Source organism: Silene latifolia, chromosome 6 (assembly GCF_048544455.1).
Source record: "Silene latifolia isolate original U9 population chromosome 6, ASM4854445v1, whole genome shotgun sequence".
Lineage (NCBI taxonomy): Eukaryota > Viridiplantae > Streptophyta > Magnoliopsida > Caryophyllales > Caryophyllaceae > Silene > Silene latifolia.
Window position 1 is genome coordinate 60632690 of NC_133531.1, and position 7641 is coordinate 60640330.

The window sequence follows — 7641 nt, forward strand, 5'->3', positions numbered from 1 at the left end:
TTAAACATGTGACAGACTTCAAATTTCGTCAGAAATACCGTCAGTTTTCCGTGTTTTTTTTGTAGTGGAAGTTTGGTGTGAGGGGGCCTCTAACTCATCCCAAGCTTAAGTGGGCACCGAACTGTTTCTACCCGGGTTCATTTTATTAGACACATCCTATGTTCATTATTATGTTCATTGGTTAGGCCTGAGGATCGTTTGTCTCTGATACCACTTTGTAACATTCCCATTTAATCAGGAGCCTTTAGCTAGACATTCCCAACTAAATAGGACTGTTACCATCTCGGTTTCCGAGGTAGTGAATAACAAAGTACAACAATACCAAAGTACTTTAATTAATACTTAGCAATTACATAATATTACAACTTATTCAATCTAGACATAATATAAAACTTGATACAACTCGCAGCGGAATAAATAAAGTGATTACTAATCTAAGTGACCTAGACAGTAACTATGGTCCAAGTTAAGCTCACGTCCCAATGCTCCCAAGTCAGCTAATCTTTAGTACCTGTCAAATCTGCTCCCCATTATGGTTCATCACAGGTGTTCACGAATACACTGTCAACCACGAGGTTGAGTAGGAATAACTAACAACAGTAGATGACAATAACAATATGAATATGCTTGATATGACTTAATAGAACTGATACGTGCATATTCTATACACTTTATTTGCAGTTTTGGCACGTATTTCTATGCGTATTTGTTAGCTTAAAGCTACTATTTCTCTCGAAACGGTTTACTTTGGAATTTCTATGACTTATTGTAGGAATGAGTGGAAGTGAGCTAAATCAAGCTTAAATCGTCCTCCAGAGGCAACTTTATGGAAACTTGGAAGATGGGAGTTCGGACTTGTTCACCTCGGGATGCGTGCATGGAGTGAAGAGGCTGATTGGAAGAGAAAAGGAAGTTACTGCACAACGTAGTTGGTCGATCGACCAACACCTTCAGTCTATCGACCGTGGAAGTTCAAATGAGAAGAGACACCATTTATCTTGGTTGGTCGATCGACCGTGCCACTTGGTCGATCAACCAGGCCTTGTTGTGGTTTATTTTATGCTTTAGTCTTTTGAAAGCCCACTTGTAATTAACTTTTGGGGAGAACGTTTATTAGTAGGAGGCAACAATAATTTAGGTTATGCTTTTTATTATTCAACAACTGAAGTTTTAGATCTAGTTTTGGAGACACGAAGTGGAGGCAAGGATTCGAATTAATTGTTGTTCATCAATTTCCTTAGTAAGCTTTAATTTAATTTCAATCTTCTTTTATTCTCGTCTTTTAATTCTTGTTGTTACCAATTTATATTCAAGTAATTCAGTTTTGATCCTCTATTTTAATTTCAATTCAATCATGTCAATTTCATTCTATGTCTTTAATTTTGCAATTGTTATAGTCTTAATCATGCATAGCTAATTATCTTGATTGGGAACTAGGTGAGCCATGGCGTAAATTAGGTTCGAATTTATTAGTATGATTTCTTCCGTATCGATCTTATTTTCTTTTGATAAACCCGTCTTGCTAGATTGAAAGATTAGTAGGTTAGGTTTTCATTAGTTTTGGAATTTCCTTTGAGCGAAAGCTTTGAGAAATTCTAGGGAATTAGAAGACCGTAAGGTTAAGTTTGAGCATTGATCGAAAGGCTTGCTCATATTTCCTGAGACCGTATTACAGGACCTCTGCTACCTTTTGACCTGACCTTAGCCATGGTGAACCGAAGTTCCTGATCTCCCTTTTATCTTGTTTGAGAAATTTCTTATTTTGCCAATTAGCCTCTAGAATCAAACAAATTCAAAACCCCCATTTAATTGTTACTTCAATAGATTAAAAATAGTAAATAGAATTGATCTTGTCTCTCTGTGGTTCGACCCTTACTATCACTAGCTATAGTTTTAGTTCGGATTTATAAATTTAATTTTGATACAAAACGACGATATCAAATTTTGGCGCCGTTGCCGGGGAGACGGTGTAATTCTGTTTGCTTTATTTTTAGTTTATTTTTCTTATCTCAAGAAACTTTGGTTCCTTGAGGCCGTTGCTTACTCTTGCTTCTAGTTTTGCTTTTGCACAGTTAGAGGACAGATTTTTGAGAGGAAGGCTTGAGTACTCTCAGTTTTGCGATCATGACTACAATATATGATAATCTTCAGCCACAAGTGCAGCATGTTCCAAAGGGATACGATTTACCCACCCCTACTCATGGTCATTTCGAATTCCGTTCCTCCTATATCGATTTAGTGGAGCGAAATCGGTTTCTTTGGTCTCTTTGGACGAGGATCCTTTGAAGCATATGGAAATTTTCACGGACTCATCATTGTTCCATACCTGCACTAAAGGGTGACCCAAGATGAAGTAAAAGGGATGATGTTCTTATACTCCTTGAAGGATTCTGCGCGAGATTGGTATCGCTACCTTGATAGGGTAGCAGCTAGAGTCATAGATTGGACATCTCTAGCATTAGCTTTCTACAAAAAATACTTCCCACTCGCAAAGACTGATGCCTTGAGGAGCAAAATTACAAATTTCCAGCAAGGATCTGATGAGGAATTTTGTGAAGCATGGGGACGTTTCAAGAGATTGGTTCGGTCTGTTCCTCACCACGGTTTCCAGCAGTGGTACCTTTGCAACTTATTCTACAACTCTTTATATGATGACTACAAGGTTATCCTGGATGCAGCTGCGAATGGTAGGTTCCAAAATAATACTGGTCAGAATAAAGGCTGGAACACTATTGAGGAGATGGCATGTAACACCCCCATACTCCAAGTGCCTTACCAGGACCACTCAGGTATAAGGATGCCACCATCTCGGTTATCCGAGGCATGATAATCATAAGACAATAAAGAAACGTACTTTAAAAGTAAATATAGTTTAAGGGATTACATGATCAAAACCAAAACTGATAAACTGAAATACAACATTCTCAGACGGTCTACTGCTAAAACTATCAAAGCTATAAAACACCGTCTGACACAGCGGAAGACTTCTAACTGCCAACGTGATGACTCATCCCAGCTATCCCATACGCGTCATATCATACCTGCTCAACAACTGCTCACCACCCCCGAATGGATCACCACAGTTTTTAAAACATTTAAACGGGGTCAGTACTAGTCACACAATTTATATAAACCAACAATAAGATAAACAGACAGCTTAACTGTCACACACACACAACCACACCAATTCCAACAATCTCAATCACCGACTGTCCACTTGACCAGCCCTGCCAGTGGGGGACCGCAGCCGTACCCACCAAATCCCCGCTCCACATAGTGAGCGATAACCCTGTCCATTAATGTGCACATCCCTTCTGTGGTGGGTTCCACAGAAGGCGAAACTAGGGCGTGAAGCCACTCCCGCAAGTGACCCCACTCAGCCGAGGCCACGCCTCGCGAACCATCAACAACGATCACAACCACAATCACAATACAATTACTATATCAAACAACCAAACACAATACATCAACCAATATCCCATTATGGGACTAATATTGAGTAGGAAATCCTACCTGGAAAGCACACAATCAGACGGTCTCTACTGCTGAATAAAAAAAAAAGCTTCCTCTATGAACTCTCCTCCTATCATACCACATATAAATGCTACCCAAATCACATACTATACAAAAACCCCCAAATCCTTATATTAGGGTTTAACCAAATTAAAGGAAAGACAACAAAAAGGGTACATAGATCTTACCCTTGATGCAAGGAACTCAACGGTATGAACAACGATGAGAACTGACCTTCCAAACTCCGGGAATTGCTAACTATGCGATTAAGATGGTGAACTTGCTTGCTTTCTCTCTTAAACAGCAATTTAGGTTTTGCAAAAGTGATTTAGAAACAATGACGGAAGGTTTTATAACCTAATCGCATATTTAACAAAACCCGAGAAAACTCCCCCGTAAAACCGGCTACTCGATCGAGTACCCAAGATACTCGATCGAGTACCCCCCTACTCGATCGAGTATCCCAGCTACTCGATCGAGTACCCAACAGGTCAGAAACTTTTCTAAAACGCCACTTACCCTTACTCGACAGAGTAAGGCCTACTCGATAGAGTACCCCAAGACTCATAAACACGGAGTATTACAGTCTTCCCTCCTTAAAAAGAACTTCGTCCCCGATGTTCAACCCATACTCAAAAACAACCATACTAACTCAATCAAGACACAACAACGAGACTAAGAACTCAAAACAAAACTCCAACCCAAACATGAACTCGTAATACCAACTCCACTAACTATTCCTACCTCCATAACATGGCTCACGATATCGTATTAATTCCATTATATCTCTCTCAACACATTATATCTCTCTCAACACTAACTCCATACACTACCAACTAGCTCCGTAATATATCATCCAGAGCCAGTCCAAGATCAAAATACCCATAACATCAAATGGAATGTTACATTCTACCACCCTTAAAAGGAACTTCGTCCTCGAAGTTTACTTACACTCATAAACATCATCATGCCACTATCAAAACTCTCGAACTCCTAAACATTACACTACTACAAGCACGACCATGGCCTTTTAACAATATCAACCCCAAAACAAATCCCTCCTTTACGCTACGCTAATACTCTACTTCCAATTATATTACAACATGCATAACCATGAAACTCTCTTTTATCACATCCTACTCCTCTTAAGACAAATGTTACGTCCTCGTAACTCACTAATACTAAATCCTTAGCTGTATAATCTTATTATCCTCATCACCGCCACATGTCAAAGATAACCGCCTATAACCTTATTTCCATAACCATTCCTATTTCCAAGGCTCTCTTACTTAAACAGTTCTCCCACCTCAATCCACTCGGCACACCACTTAACCTATACCACACGATCTTTAACATAACCAATACTCGAACCCTTCCACATTACCCCAACATGACATACCTATCTAGATAAGACACCTATTGCCAAAAACATAACTCACGATCCACACTTGCTACGCACACCCACACTAGATCTTCGATTTCTTTTCTTTTATTACCACCAAAACTCGTTCATCACTTAACATGATACTAATCTCCAACACCCTATACTCACTGTCCCAAAAAGAGATTATGAACCACTTACAACTTCCATATTAGTATAACACATGTTCCACCAATCACTTACCATGACTATGTCTAAAGCCTCATCTTAAAACAAGATCAAAAGTACTGTAACAACTTCTGACAACTGTGTCCCATCAACAGAATGTCACTATACCATGACAACAACGAAAACATAGACAACTCTCTTTCATATCATACTCTACCCTCATATCAAAACTTAACTGCTAAGAAACATCAATAAACAAAACAACTGTCTATCTGTGGAAACTGAAACTCACAGGAAGCAACATCAAACAAAACAACAATTTATGTGTAACTGGTATGTACTTTCGAAACTCGAATCATAATCATCCCGCCTACTCCACCACAACCGGTGACGGCATCACAACACCGCCACCAACAACCACACCGCAGTGCGAAAATACCCGCATCACAACACTAAATACCGTGCCCGGATCACCACCCGAGGCACCACAACCACTTCGATAGTCATCACAACTTACACAATCCCATAAGCACTGACTCAACATAACTTCTCGAACAAGAAAAACTTACTCAAACCCACTTTACTAAATCACAAAGCAACATATTATACGAATTAAACAGATAGTAACCTCATGAATATCATCCCCTTATCACATCACGGAATCAACATATATCATGAATACATACAAGTATAACCAGTCATGCCAGATCAATAAAATTATTACCTTTTTGAATATCATTCAATTAAATTACCATGTCCAACATATATTACAGAACATTCAGATAACAACATTATAACTATCACACCATACCGCTTCTCGTGAGGTCACAACCTCACACCAACATTTATATACATCTTAGACCCATAATTACATCCAACTAGTCAATCCTGATCATGTAAGTTACCACTCAACAAAGGTTACCTGTCACCCGAGCTTAACTCGTATACACCTCATAACATAATTTCCTATTCGCATATCCATCACCCTCTGCCAAATGTAGCCACACCATTAACACTCCACTACTAACAACCGCCTCATATAACCACATCTTATACTCTTTCATAATCATGCTTATCAATCCGGCCTCTACAAAATCAATCTGATTGGAATGGTTACCTTTCTAATATACCATCACCCTTAACCACTAGTCACAAACCATAACACTACCGCTGTCGGGGTATCAAACCTCTTACACTCATCTCTAAACATCACGATTTCTTTCCTATCTTTGGTTAACATCCCAAATAACGGACATCGAATCCATCAACAAAATTACCTCAACATTATTCTCAATACTATCCTTAATTGTGTCGTCATCTAACTTTCCACCAAAAATCTCATATCGTGTGAATTCTCCACCAACTTCTTACTCCCTTAATTCCTCGAAACTCATGATTAATCACGTTGTCCTGAAATTTCTGTACAATTGTTAACTTACTTATTCTTTATAGTATCATACATCCCGATGATTCCTTACTTTTATATCACATAACTCCGGTGAATATTTTTCTCAGCTTACTTTTATCCTTCTTTTCTCTTAATACTCAACAATTCCATTTAATATCTCAACTCCTATTACTTCTACCTAACCCCTTTAGTGCTCCAATTACCTTCTCATTGCTCCAAAACTCAAATCTCACTATTTCATGTCTATATCATCTCATTTTTTCTTACCTTGGATCCTTTCTCATCACTCCACTCACTCACACTTGTCACTAATTTGTCCATAAAAATCAACGTTCACTGTTCAAACAATTGCATCTCCTTTGTACCTCTCTAGAAATCCGAATTTCTTTCATACCGTCAATTGCCCAAGGAAATCACACATTAGTTTCGTCTCTCGATAACACAAATTTCCAACTCAGTCACTATCTGCAAATCCACGTCGCGACATGTCTCCATTAAGTTCACTATATACCACTCTTCTCAACCCCTTTAAAACAAACTTCCACTATATATATTCTTAACCCACACGACTCATAACCATCCCCCTCCATGATTCTTTACACCTCTCAAGCTGCCACCATTTGCTTCCCTCATTTCGATCTTTTCATTCTCACGTTCCATAAACTCACTTCATCCCTTGCCCACATTCATTTACTTTTACATTACTCAACATACAAACATATCGCTCATCTCATCTCACAAAACGTGCTCTATGTCTCAATAAACCATACCAATCTTCCTTTTCTTTTTCCACTATCTATCACAACACATATAACTTATGTCCTCCCCCCGAACTCCTACTGACCACTGGTGCCACTCACTTCACCATAAGATTGGGTAACTTACGTATCAAGACCAACATACATGTAAAACAATGCATAAAGAAGTAAAATAACATTTTTAATTAAACATAATATGCAACGAATTCAAAAGATAAGCATATGACCCAAAACAGGGGTCACTAGATCGAGTACAGGCCACTCGATCGAGTAAGGGACTTACTCGATCGAGTAGGTGAAGATCAGAAGCACGTAAAACAAATCACCAGGGCTACTCAATCGAGTAACTAACGTACTCGATCGAGTGCCCCCTTACTCGATCGAGTGCCCCCTTACTCGATCGAGTACCAAGG

General features: G+C 38.9%; 1 non-coding gene across 1 annotated transcript; it reads right to left on the bottom strand.

The window, feature by feature from the left end:
- Nucleotides 1-2498: 2498 nt before the first annotated feature.
- Nucleotides 2499-2607, bottom strand: LOC141588979 (small nucleolar RNA R71). The gene has a single exon (XR_012519942.1). It is a non-coding gene; the product is annotated as a small nucleolar RNA R71 (small nucleolar RNA).
- Between the last annotated feature and the right edge of the window lie 5034 nt (nt 2608-7641).